The 13370-nt window shown below is 31.6% G+C and overlaps 1 protein-coding gene across 3 annotated transcripts in view; it reads right to left on the reverse strand.

The window, feature by feature from the left end:
- LOC122714982 (flotillin-2) overlaps positions 1-13370 on the reverse strand; it is a 98022-nt gene that overhangs the window by 43816 nt on the left and 40836 nt on the right. The window contains exon 1 of one of the 3 annotated variants that reach the window (XM_043936841.1): positions 19-76. The exons of the other annotated variants lie outside the window; for them this stretch is intronic. The gene's annotated coding sequence lies outside the window, so the exon portion shown is untranslated. Of the gene's footprint in view, positions 1-18; positions 77-13370 lie in introns of those variants that run through there. 3 annotated transcript variants of the gene reach the window in all.

Consider the following 13370-nt stretch of genomic DNA (forward strand, 5'->3'; position numbering starts at 1 on the left):
ATTGATTAATTGAATTACCTTCATTAATAGTATCAAAACGTCAATTAAAAGAATCTATTGTTTGGAATAATCTTACCTGAAACAAAGGAAAAAAGAGGTTATATTAATTTCTATTCTTAATTATATGATGAAATATTGAATTGTAAGTATGTCGAGTGAATAAAAATATAAAGAATGTTATCTAATTATTATTCTGTGTCAAGATCTCAAAATGTTAGGTTAATAATATCAATCAATAGCAGAATATAATTAAGTTACAAAAAACGTACGATTAATGAACAGTTATCGCGAATAGTTATCATATAATGATTTCTTGTCCCATTTTTTCCCCTATATAAACTCTCTTAATTTTTTTTTTAAACAATTCTACGTAATTATGTTAAAGTAAAAAAAAAAAAAAAAGAAAATAATAAAAAACAAAATTGAAACTTTATCAGAAACTAAATGAAATAAATAATTATTTGGATCATGACTTTTTTTTTTATTCCATCCAAGGACTTTTAAAACACGCTTTATCCATTCATAGCCTTTACGTAATGAGAGCATCGAAAAAGGTAATGTTCTAGAAATCATTAACATTATAAGAAATGCAAAGATCCATTGCAATTATCATTACAATAAAACAATCTCGTCAATTTCGACATTTTGAATTCTAAGTCTTCATTAGTTAATTTAAAATTTAAATTTAAACTCATCGCTGAAGTGACACAAATTTTTCATTCAATTTATCATTATATAGATTGTTGCATATAATCATAATAATTTTTTTTTCCTAAAATATATAAAATGTTGACATATTTATAGTCTTAGAAGATCAATTTTACCGGTTTAAAGAAAATTTGATATATCGATCGATACTTGTTTATTCATTCACGAGAAATTCGAGAAAATCTGTCACTCTATCCTCGTCACTCTTCGTCTAATGCAAATTTAAATCGCTTATAGATTATAGACGAAGAAGTTACGTATATATATTTTCTGCAGATTATTTTCGCCTCCAGAAAATCCACTCTCAAAAGATTTTCCATGAATATATTAATTTTCTATGCACAACGCAACTCTTTGTCATCCGATCAAATTCTCGTCTTTTCGAGGAAACAAATTACACGTTCACGGTTGTTCGTAAATGTAACGACATACGGACAAGAAGAACTTTCACTAGAAGGGTCTTTCCCAATTTTTTTTTTTTTTTTTCTAGCACACGATAGCATTCAGACACCATATCATGGAACTGGAATGAAAACGCTTGACTGAGGCGATTTCAAAATCATCTGGGGGAAAGTGAAATGTTTCTATTCGAAATATAACATAAAATATATCGACGATCAAAAGAAGTAAGGGATATTAAAATAAAGAGAAAGAAAGAGAGAAAGAAGAAGAAAATTTGACTGTCTGTGGCCAGTGAAAAATTAATGAAAGTGAAAGTGAATGAAATGAGACTACTTGGTCAAAAGTAGATTGGATATAGGATTCTTTGAGGATTTTCCGGTTTAATTTTAATCTGTAAAGATCTTCTGATTATTTTTTAAATTTGTTTTTTATTGTTGAGGGACATGTCTTAAAAAAATCTTTTCTATGATTAATGATCTTAAGATGACATGTGTGTCCTCAATCTTGCAGATTGATTTTTCCAATCTCACCATTCATTTTTTCGTTTAATATAGAACGACAATTTCTTATAAATATAGATAATTAATGCATGATTATATTTCACAGAATTATTAAAAAAAAAAAATTCTAATAATTGCAAATATTTTATATTTTAAATAAATATTTTCAATATTTTATATCCAAATAAAATAAATCTTCATGAATTAAAATTATTTTAAATTATTCCTTTTAATTTAATAGTTTTTTTATTTGCAGCATATTGAAATGAAATCGTACTATGTGAATAATTCATGAATAAAGCATACGGACATTATGGTTACCACGAAATTTCGGTCAACTGTGAAATCAAGATCAGGTATCCTTGAACATCTTAATGGAACAATTTTAATGTGTGTGTGTATATATATGTATATTCGTAATTTATTACGAAATATTAAAAAATATTTCGATGCGTTTATTTCATCTGAATGAGACGAGCCTCATTTACGAAGAAGATGTACTAAGAATCAATTATCCCAAGTCATTTTTTTTTTTTTTAATGAAATGAAACGAGATACGAATCATACATTTATTGAAAATCTTATCAATAATTAAAATCCTATTATTATTGCCGGAATAAAATTTTCCATATATATATATATTTTCGAAATAAAAATTGTTTCAAAAATAATTTGCTTTCCCTTATTGCTTACTCAAAATTTATTTATATCCATTTTTCATTTTCATACCGTGAAATTACCACGTTATTTCTACAAGGAAGGAATCGATGCCTTTTCCCTAAATTACCAGAACGTAATATCTCGAATGATGATACATAAATTACAAATATTGGATCGTATTACAAAAACGTGATACATAGGGTGGAACAATATACACTTTGAGTGATCCTTGAGCATCATAGATTACTCATCTACTCACGTAAGTTACATTCTACTGTATTTAACAATACAACTAATTTTATTAGAAAACTTTAGTCGCTAATTGAATCACTGATCGATCATTATTAAAAATTTCGATAGCAAATCGATGATTGAATCAACGATAAATTTTATTTCTTATTCAACTTATTCGATCATAAAAAAAAAAAAATAGCATATGAAAATTGAAATCATCACATCTCTCACATGATATAGAATAATATCAGGCCTCTGATGAGAAAAAGGAGGCAAATTTTTTTACAACCACGAAGAAGATGGCAGGGACGAACGATCGATGATCGATCGACAGAAAAATACGAGCAGAAAAAAAGAACGAACGTGACGAAAGAGATGAAGAACTCAACCCTAAAGGTCAACACGCGAATACGACCCGTTTCTTGTCGATCAAAGTGGTGGTACTACCGTACGGTTTATACGTGGAACGTGATGTTCGAACATTCAGTCTTTCGCTTTCTCTACGTTCGCGAGCTGCTCGATCGGTCCAATCGATCCACGTGCTTCTGCGTGATCCAACCTGGGGTGTGCCACCTTTTTTTTTTTTTTTTTTTCTCTCTCTCCTTGGCAAAATTTAATAAATGAAACTTTGAACAGAATTTCCAACTATCTCTCCTCGTGGAGACTCGTTATCGAGATCAAGACGAATCGAGATCGTGAGTATCAAAGAGACGATGATTGGTGATTTATGTGAAAATAGTGTTGGTATATATATATGTATATATATACCATATATATACATACATATATATATATATATGTATATGCATATAACTTATGCCAATATGATTGTATATAATTTTGTTTGAAGTGTTAATGTGCAAATAAAGAAACATTAGAAATCCTTAGTTTGCTTTTTAGCGGTTATCGATGACTGTAATTCGAATATTGTTTAATCGTTAACGATATATGTTCTTGCAAAAAAGAATATTCCGTAGATTATTTCAGAATTTCTTATTCAGAAAAAACACGTGTATATACGTATTATTAATCTGAAATCAAAAGTAAAGAAATTAAAATACGGAATCTTTTATCTTACTTTGACAATATTTTTTTTCCAAAAATAATGCTTTGAATCCTTCAAATTTTCCATCAAATATCCACTTTCAGAACAGCGTATGCGTATACGTGTGCGCGCACATGTCGCTTTCATCGCGCCAAAAAGAAAAGAAAAAGAAAAAAAATAAAGTGACGAGGATCGAATGAGCAAGAGGGGGGGAAAAGAAAGTGTGTCGCAAGCTGAAAAAGTTCGATCAGAGCGACACGGTGCCCGTGAATGGGTATGCCATTGGACTGCATTGTCCGGCCAATGAAGAAAGTTATGCAAAAGCGCGAATCCAATCGTTTCCTCGTACGACTGGGAAGAGTGTGGTGCGCGTGGATCGTGACAATTGTCGTGACATAAACAACTATGTATGCGCGCGCATGTATGCGTGCATGTGTGCGCGCGTTCCGTGCCGGTGAATACGAGCCTCGTTAACGTACAAGTGAGAAAGTGTGTTCACGAAGTTTATTGTCTCGTGATAATTCGGAATGTCGCGTATGCAACGGTGCGTAAAGCAATTAAGAAATGATGGACGAGTGAATTGAATCATTCGAGAGTTTATTATTTTTTTCTAACGCAGATGTTAAGCGGTTTTTTTCTTCTGTTTTCTTCCTTAATTTTTTTTTAATTGAACGGATAAAGAATAAAGATAAAATTGATAATAAGTTGGAATTAATTTAATTTTTTTTTTTGTTAAGAATAAATTTTAGATCTTCCTCCTGTCGATTAAATTTGAAATTCCCGCCGAAATTAAACGAGCGATTAACACGATTATTAGAAAGTCATGGTTCAATATTTGCCTTGTATACTTTATATAATTACACGTATGTTGGGTTAAGGTTATTTTGAAGTCATTTGGGACGTCTCGTCTCAAGGCTATTTCAAGGTCAGTTGGATTTTTTTTTCAACTGGAACTTATCCCTATACCCGTTTCTATGAAAATAGAAACATAACTGGTTCAAGTTCACGAATTTGTCAACTTCTGAAATGGCTACTTTCTGTGTGTGTGTGTATATATTTTTGTATTTTTAATATCGAAAAATGTTACGCGTTATGTGTATTAACTTGCGATATTTAAAAGAACAAATAACGAGCGAAAATTTAATTTATTTAAATATTATTTCTTCCATAACGTTAAATTAATAATTCCGCACCATTAATATCTTTTTTTTTTTTTTAATTCACATCTGTTTGCAGATCCACACCGAGGCTGACACATGAACACCAAAGATTCAAATGAAATAACTCGATGGAACCGGTGAACCGACATTCATCATGATCCAAATAGGAATTATTTGATTCGTCTGTTATTATCATTTCGATTAACAATGGCATCTAGTTTCATTATCGAAGAAACGAACCCTAGGTAAATCCAGGATATGAGATCTTCAATCACAATAATACACTTCATTAATAATAATGAAATCGATCCTTTATAAACTATCGTACATTCCTTACGAAGAAACAAATTTCGTATTACCCAAAAATTCCTCAAACTTAAAAACAAATAAATAAGAAAGATAAAGAGGAAAACAAAAAAAAAAAAAAACGAAAGAAGAAACTTTGAAACTTCGAATCCCAAAAACTGAGATCGGGGGAAAAAAAAAAAAAAGAAAGGAAACAAATTCTAAGAAACGAAAGATGACGTTAATAAGCACAGCGACACTGGCCGTAAAAGCTGCCACTCTCCTCCTCGGAAAATTGGCCATAATACCGATCATCATAGCGGCCCTAGCTTATTACAATTACGATCTGATGGATCCCGAGAATCAACCAAAGGTGGCCAAGAATCTAAGAAGGGAGTACGATTTCGTGGTGGTGGGCGGTGGCTCGGCCGGAAGCGTGGTTGTGAACAGGCTCACCGAGAACCCGGGGTGGAGCGTGCTGCTGTTGGAGGCTGGAGGCCACGAAACCGAGATAACGGACGTCCCTATACTGTCCCTCTACTTGCACAAGAGCAAACTGGATTGGAAATACAGGACGCAGCCCCAGGATTCGGCTTGTCAGGCGATGGTCGATCGACGATGCTGTTGGACCAGAGGGAAGGTGAGATATTCGTCGCGAGATGAGAGATCGTGCTTTCAGAATTTGAAATTCCATTCAGGAAGCAATAAAAAAAAAAAAAAAAAAAAGAAAGAAAAATGCTTTGCAAAAATTTGTTGAAGCGTATAATTGTTCAAATATTAATTAATTTTCTTCGAGAGACTCTTTCTTTAATTTTTTCTCGTTTGTCGTATAAATCAATCGGATTATATTAGACAGTTATTCCTCGATGATCGTCTTACTCTATTGGAATGTAATCAGGGTTCAGTGTCAGGTGAAAGTGAGAATAACCAGTTCCAAGGTTACCTCAACTTTCGTTTTTTTCTTTTTGATGAAGGGAAAGAAAAAAAATGAATCAGCAAAAACGTATCTTAAAGATATATCGTTGTATATGAATATTTATTCATAATTAAAAAGAAGATCAGATCAATTGTTTTATATATTTTTTTTGCTCATAGTCGTTTTTAAAAATTTGTATTATTGTAAATGTAGGAAGTGAAAGAGGGTAGTAAAAGTTATCGAAAGGAAAAAAGAAATTCCTTCTTAATTCTCAAAATTTCAGGTTTTGGGAGGTTCGAGTGTGCTGAACACGATGCTTTACATTCGAGGAAATCGACGAGATTTCGACCAATGGGAAAGCTTCGGCAATCCTGGTTGGGGTTACGACGATATACTTCACTATTTCAAAAAATCTCAGGACCAAAGGAATCCCTATTTAGCTCGTAACACTAAATACCACAGCACAGGTAAGCCAGCACCCTTTCCATTATATATTTTGAATCCCAATCAATCTCTAGCCAATTGAGAAATCTTAAACACATTTAATCGAAAAATACTTGGAATAATAAAAATTATAAAAGAAAAGAACACGTATCTATCTATTTTGCATTGCAAAAAATTGCAATCCCCGAATCTTTCTAACGTAAACCTTTTATCAAAAACAAGAAGTGAGAAAAACAGCTGAACGATTTCACTTAGAAAAATTCGATCGAAAATAAAATAAAAATTAAATAAAAGAAAGAAACACCCAAGCGCTTAGACATCAATCAATCAAAAATTACTTTACTTAAAGAAATTGATTGGTTACATATCACATCCCCCTCCAAAAAAAAAAAAAAAAAAAAAAAAAAAAAAGAAAAAGAAAAAGAAACTAAAAATTCGTCAAAATTTCCCAAAATCGAAGGAGGATACCTGACGGTGCAAGACTCTCCCTACAACACGCCGTTGGGTATAGCCTTCCTCCAAGCTGGCGAGGAGATGGGCTACGACATAGTCGACATAAACGGGGAGCAGCAGACGGGTTTCGCCCTGTACCAGTACACGATGAGGCGGGGGACGAGGTGCAGCGCGGCGAAGGCGTTCATCAGGCCCATCCAACTACGACGCAACTTCGACCTCTCGTTGTGGAGCCACGTGACAAGGATCCTGATAGACCCGCGCACGAAGCGTGCACGCGGCGTGGAGTTCATCAGGGGGGGGCGGAGGGAGGTGGTGCACGCGAGGAAGGAAGTGATATTATCGGCAGGGGCGATAAACTCGCCCCAATTGTTGATGCTGTCCGGCATAGGGCCGAGGCGCCACCTAGAGGAGCTCGGTATCCCCGTGATCCACGACTCGCCGGGCGTTGGGCAGAATCTTCAGGATCACATAGCCGTGGGCGGGATCATATTCCCCATAGACTATCCGATCAGCATAATGCTCGACCGCGTCGTGAACCTCAATTCGGCCCTCCGATACGCGATCACCGAGGACGGCCCGTTGACGGCCAACGTCGGCCTCGAGACGGTCGGCTTCATCTCGACCAAGTACGCGAACCGAAGCGACGATTGGCCGGACATCGAGTTCATGCTCACCTCCTCCTCGGTCAACTCGGATGGCGGCACCCACGTGAAGAACGCGCACGGGTTGACGGACGAGTTCTACAACGAGGTGTTCGAGAGTATAAACAGGCGAGACGTGTTCAGCGTGTTCCCCATGCTGCTCAGGCCCAAGTCGCGCGGTTTCGTGAGGCTGAGGACGAGCGACCCCCTCGATTACCCCCTCATGTATCACAATTACCTCACCGATCCGTACGACGTCGACGTGCTGAGGGAGGGGGTGAAGGCCGCCGTCGCGTTCGGTCAGACGAGCAGCATGAAGAGGTTCGGCGCGAGGTTCCACAGCCAGCCAGTGCCCAATTGCAAACGGATACCGTTGTACACGGACGAGTACTGGAACTGCGCGATACGCCAATACACGATGACCATTTACCATATGAGCTGCACGGCCAAGATGGGGCCGAGGACCGATCCCATGGCCGTCGTCGATCCCGAGCTAAGGGTGTACGGGGTGAAGGGGTTGAGGGTGATCGACGCATCCATCATGCCCACGATCACCAGCGGCAATATAAACGCGCCTGTGATAATGATAGGCGAGAAGGGGGCGGATATGGTTAAGGAGCAGTGGTCCTCGTGGCGTGCTGCTCGAAACGCCACCGAGTCGTGACACTTTATACTCTATGTGGATGGATTTTATCTATATAAGGATAGGAGATACTATTGTTGTTGGGCATTACGTTTCCTTCGAATTTAATTTAAGTGTGTCTTTTTAAGGTTTTAACTTCAATCTTTGTGGAATGTAATCGTTTAAGGAAATTTATTTATTCCTTGTAAAATTGTAATATATATATTTTTGATGCGGATAGTAGGATCGATTTCGGATAGTGAGTTTATTTTTCTTTTATTATATGGAAAATTGAAACGAACGGAATTGTAATATCAAGAAGGGAAATGGTTAGAGGACTATTGATTTTTAATCAGATTTTACAATCAACTTTTGAACAACGTGAAGTCGTGTGAAATTTATGTAAACGTTACATAATAAAATAAGTTGGAGAGAAGAGAATGTTATTAAGAGGATCACTAAGAAGTATATACATACATATTTGTTGCTGTGACTGTGTTTCCAAATTTCTTACAATTTATATATATATATATATCAAATTCAATATTAATCAGAAGATTTTGATTCAATAATGGCAAAAAGTTGTCGCAACTGGTAGAATTTCTTTTTTTTCGATTTTATAATCTTATGTTGCTTTCTCGTTCGACAAATGAAATAAAGAGCCAAATAAAATTATATTCGAAATAGACAGGCGGCCTGCCCTCATATATTTCTCAAGAGAAAAATTCAACAGTAGTTGCAACATTTTCAATGAATATTTACTTGGTGAAATCGGGTCAATGGATTTTTATCGTTTATTATCACGATATAAATTTTCCTAATTGGAGTGAATGTTGATATTATTAGAAGGAAAATTAAGAAAAGTACCAAAAAGTGCTCTCGTCGATATTTGTAAATATAATTTTCAAGAAAAAAAAAGTTGTATGATAAAATTAAAATACAATATTATACTTTGGAATATATCACGTGTGCCAAGATTAAAATATTTCCAAAATACGTACGATCAAATTGAAAAAAAAATATTCTTTCTAATATCCAATCTTCGAATATAATCTTAAGAGATTTTAAGATTCATTCAAAAATGAATTGTACCTTTACGTTGTAATCTCCCTTTTTTATATATATATATTTTAAAAATGATGCTTGTACGTCATTATCCTCTATGTTATGAGAAAAAAAAAAAAAGAAAAATTATAATAAATTTAACCTGTTATCAAAAGTAAAGACAAAGGATAGTGCGTTTTGAAAGATCACGTATTATCGTGTATAAAAAATGGACCAAATTTGATTGATGTACAATGTGATGAATGCAGATTTTAGAATTGCGATTTTAGCCCGTCAGAATTAAGGAATAGTTAATGAATTAAAAATTAAGAAAGAGCGAGTGTTAGTTACAAACGATACAAGGATAGGATAAACATTAATTTCAACGAACGAAAAGAGACAAATGCGCTACTTGTGACCAAATAATTAACATATATATATATATATGTATTTTAAACTCTTGTTCGTAAATATTCCTTAATATTTATTTATTTATTATTGTATTTATGCTAGAAATTTAATTATACGCAACATATCTATTTATAACAATAATAACAATAATAATAATAATAATAATAATAATATTTAATTTTATTAAGTAGATTAATCCTCTACTTTTTATTACTTCGATTTATTGCAATAAAAAGAAAAAAAAGATATTATTAGATATTTTGTAAAAAGAGATAAACTAAAAATTTTTAGTTAAAAATTTTCCTTTTTTTTCCCATTTAATCCATGAAATGAAAAATTGTAAAACGATATTTGGTATGATTTCCAACGTTCAACGTTTTTTTTTTTTTTTTATTGTAGAAAATAAATTATTCATTTTAATTATCGAAGAAATTTTAAACGAGAGAATGGCAGAAAAATTGGAGAAATCAAAGATAAATATGTTACAAACCCTAGGGGAAACAATTTTCGATTATACACGTGTTATTTCTAGAGAGAATAATGTATGTACGGCTTTCTCGAGATAAACAAATTGTTTTTATTGACTTTTCGTTGACTGTTGTTTAGTTATTTTCTATAAATAAATATATCTTGTGTGAAATTCTATGTAATTATGAAAGTTGATTAATTTATCGTGTAAAAATATTTGAATGAAATAAACGTCATACGAAATAAATTTGTAGCTAATATTTCTTCTTCTTATAATAACAATAATAAATATATCGATATCTTTAATAAAACTGCGCATATACACACAATAAAATTTATTAATAAATATATTTTTCTTTATAAAAATATTTTTCGAATTTACGAGAAAATTCATTTGCGTATTTTAAAAAGCCCGCCAAAAAGCGAACGAACTTATGAACTGACCCAATAACATGGTGAATGGCTTTCGATTTAAACTAATTTATAAAAAAATTATAGACTAAAAAGAGAGAAAAGTCTCACGAAATCGATAATCATGTATCTTTATCCGTTTATCATATAATTATTAAAAAAATAAAAGCAAGAAAATTGGCGAAAAATTTTCGTCTCGTTATTTGTATGTATATATATATATATATATATATACACACCTTTTAAACGTCCTTGAACACATTGCGTTGATTCGCCCAGACGAATGAAAGTAAATTTCACGTGTACACTCATTATGTAACTTAACGCAACGATAATGAGAAATTTTCTCTGCCTCTCGATTTTTTAGATAAAATTTTTTTATGCTACTTCATATATGGAATGTTGAAATAATGTCGTATAAATATATTTGATAAATCATATTCACGATCATTTGATTTCTATTATTTTTTAAATATCTCTCGACTTTTTTTTTCCGTTTCATTTTTTCTCTCTTTTCTTTGTACTTTACATTATATTTTTTTTATTCATTTTAAATACTTTTCTGAACTGAGAATAACTGATGAAATTCGTAAGAGGAAATATCGTAATAATGTATATATATTATAATGGTGAGATATATTTTCACGATTTAATTATTGAAAAATAATGTAACGACGATGGATATTTATATTGACAAACAAAAATTTGAATTCATCATTGAAGAAGGAAATTAAAAATGTTGAGATATTTTTCTTATTTTTCTTTCGAACGAAGACGAAAGAAAGAACGAAAATCGGAGTTATCTTTCTTGTCAATTCATGCAAATTGTTTATAAAGAAAGTTATATAACTCGAAATCTTGCAAAATAAGTGTTATTCCGCAATAAAAATAATTTCAACGAAATTTAGAAACGTACTTATATAACTGATCGTTTAAAAACAAAAACAAAAACAAAAACAAAAAAAAAAATAAAAAAAAAAAGAAGAAAAAAAAATACCGTTTAACGGAATATAAATAGAGAAAAAGCAAAATCATGAATTTCTCTTGAAAAATCTTGAAAAGTTACACCATCGGCAATTAATGTAACAAGAAGCGAGATGGTAAGAGTCTAAATATGGTCACGATTAATGTCATTAACAATGGCTAATTAAACGATCATCCTTTGTAATTGTAATAATAAAGTCCATAGTGATTTACGTTCGTGAAAGTAGACTATGTGAAATCCACATACTTTATTCAGTGACCTCTGAATAATCGAAGTCATGGATGAGGACATACAAAATATCTTTGTTAAAAATTCGGGAGTCATTCTCAATTCTCAAGTGGAACAGATTGGACTAGTAAGGACTGACACGAACTGACACGAACTAGTACGAACTGGCACGAGTTAACACGAATACTGAAACGAATTAATAGGATTGGAACAAATTGAACGTGTAAGTGAAATTTATTATATTTATGATAATATGAAATTTATTTGTAATGCAAATATAATGGAATCTTACGTGTTTTTCTTTTTTTTCGTAAGAAGAAAAAACATTATTTTGAAATGTTGATTTCAATAAAATATAAATTTAAAATTCATCGTCAAATCGGTAATAAAAAAATAGTTAATCTACAAATTCAATATTTGTGTATGCATCAGCAATTTATTTATTCTTTTTATAAATGCATCGAAACTGATATTCATAATGTAACGAGTAAATTTTAAAAATTATTATTGTTATTTAATTGTTTGTGCATTTTTATGAGCTTGAAATCCTTTGGAAATCCGTAAAATGCGAAATTAAAATATAAAATAACCTTTGAACGATAAATAATAAGTGTAAGGCTGATAAAAAATACTGTTTTTTTTTTTTGGAATCGATATATCAGACACACTGAGACACAAAATTCCACAAAATATATTCATATATTCATAATAAGATGCGTGAAAATGGATTCATAGTCGATCTTTCTTAACCGATAAAGAAGTATTCTGAAATATCATCCATTTTTTTCGATCACGACTTTTTTTCTTTTCTTTTTATTTCTATTTTTACATTATGTATATATTGTATTTTTGTATTTTCATAAACAAAATATATAAAAATCGTGTTAACATAATTAGTAGAATTAAGAAATTTAAGAAATTTTTTAAACAAAAATTTCCAAATTTTTAGATTTTTGAATATTTTTCGAATTAACTTTTTTTTTTTAGGCATCATTATTCGTTAATTCCCTTCTCAAATCACGAGTTGTCAACCTTATAAAATTTACACAATTTTCTTACGTTTAAAAAACAATGAATTTACTAAACTAAATCTAGAACACGCAGTCAGAGCGTGTAATTATTTGAATAGAGGTATTCAAGAAAAGTAGTACATGTGTGAATACGTTTCCGAAGTATACGCATTGTCAAGTTGCTTTCGATTGTCGTTTCAAAAGAAAAAAAACATCATTAAACATTAAAATGTTTTATAAAATACAACATTCATATTACGCACGATGAATTCTTTATATTTCTTATATTTCCTAACTCTATATATTTCTATTTTAACAACAATGAGAAATCATGATTTCACCGATTTAATTAATTATCTGATGAAATCAAAAAGATTGTAACACTTGATATGTAAAAAAATGCACGTCTTTATGGAATTTTTTTTCTTATGGCAGTTTTTTTTAAGTTGATTTAGTAATTAAAATTTTCTATGTTATTCAATTTTAAGTAATTTCAATAATTTTTTTGATAAAAGAATTCTAAGTTTGGAACACGAATCGATAACGAATTTATAGAATAAGAAAATTTTTATACTATAATAAAAAGGAATCTTTAGCTATTTTTTGATTCCGAAAAAAAAATTAATCAGCTATTTATATACATCATAAATATTCTTAATTCCCTTGGTAACATTTTATAATTTCGCAATGTTTAATCTATATTATTAAAAATTATTCGAAAACCGAATATTTAATATTCC

This window comes from Apis laboriosa, unplaced genomic scaffold, assembly GCF_014066325.1.
Source record: "Apis laboriosa isolate Shangri-la unplaced genomic scaffold, ASM1406632v1 scaffold112_cov148, whole genome shotgun sequence".
Taxonomy (NCBI): domain Eukaryota; kingdom Metazoa; phylum Arthropoda; class Insecta; order Hymenoptera; family Apidae; genus Apis; species Apis laboriosa.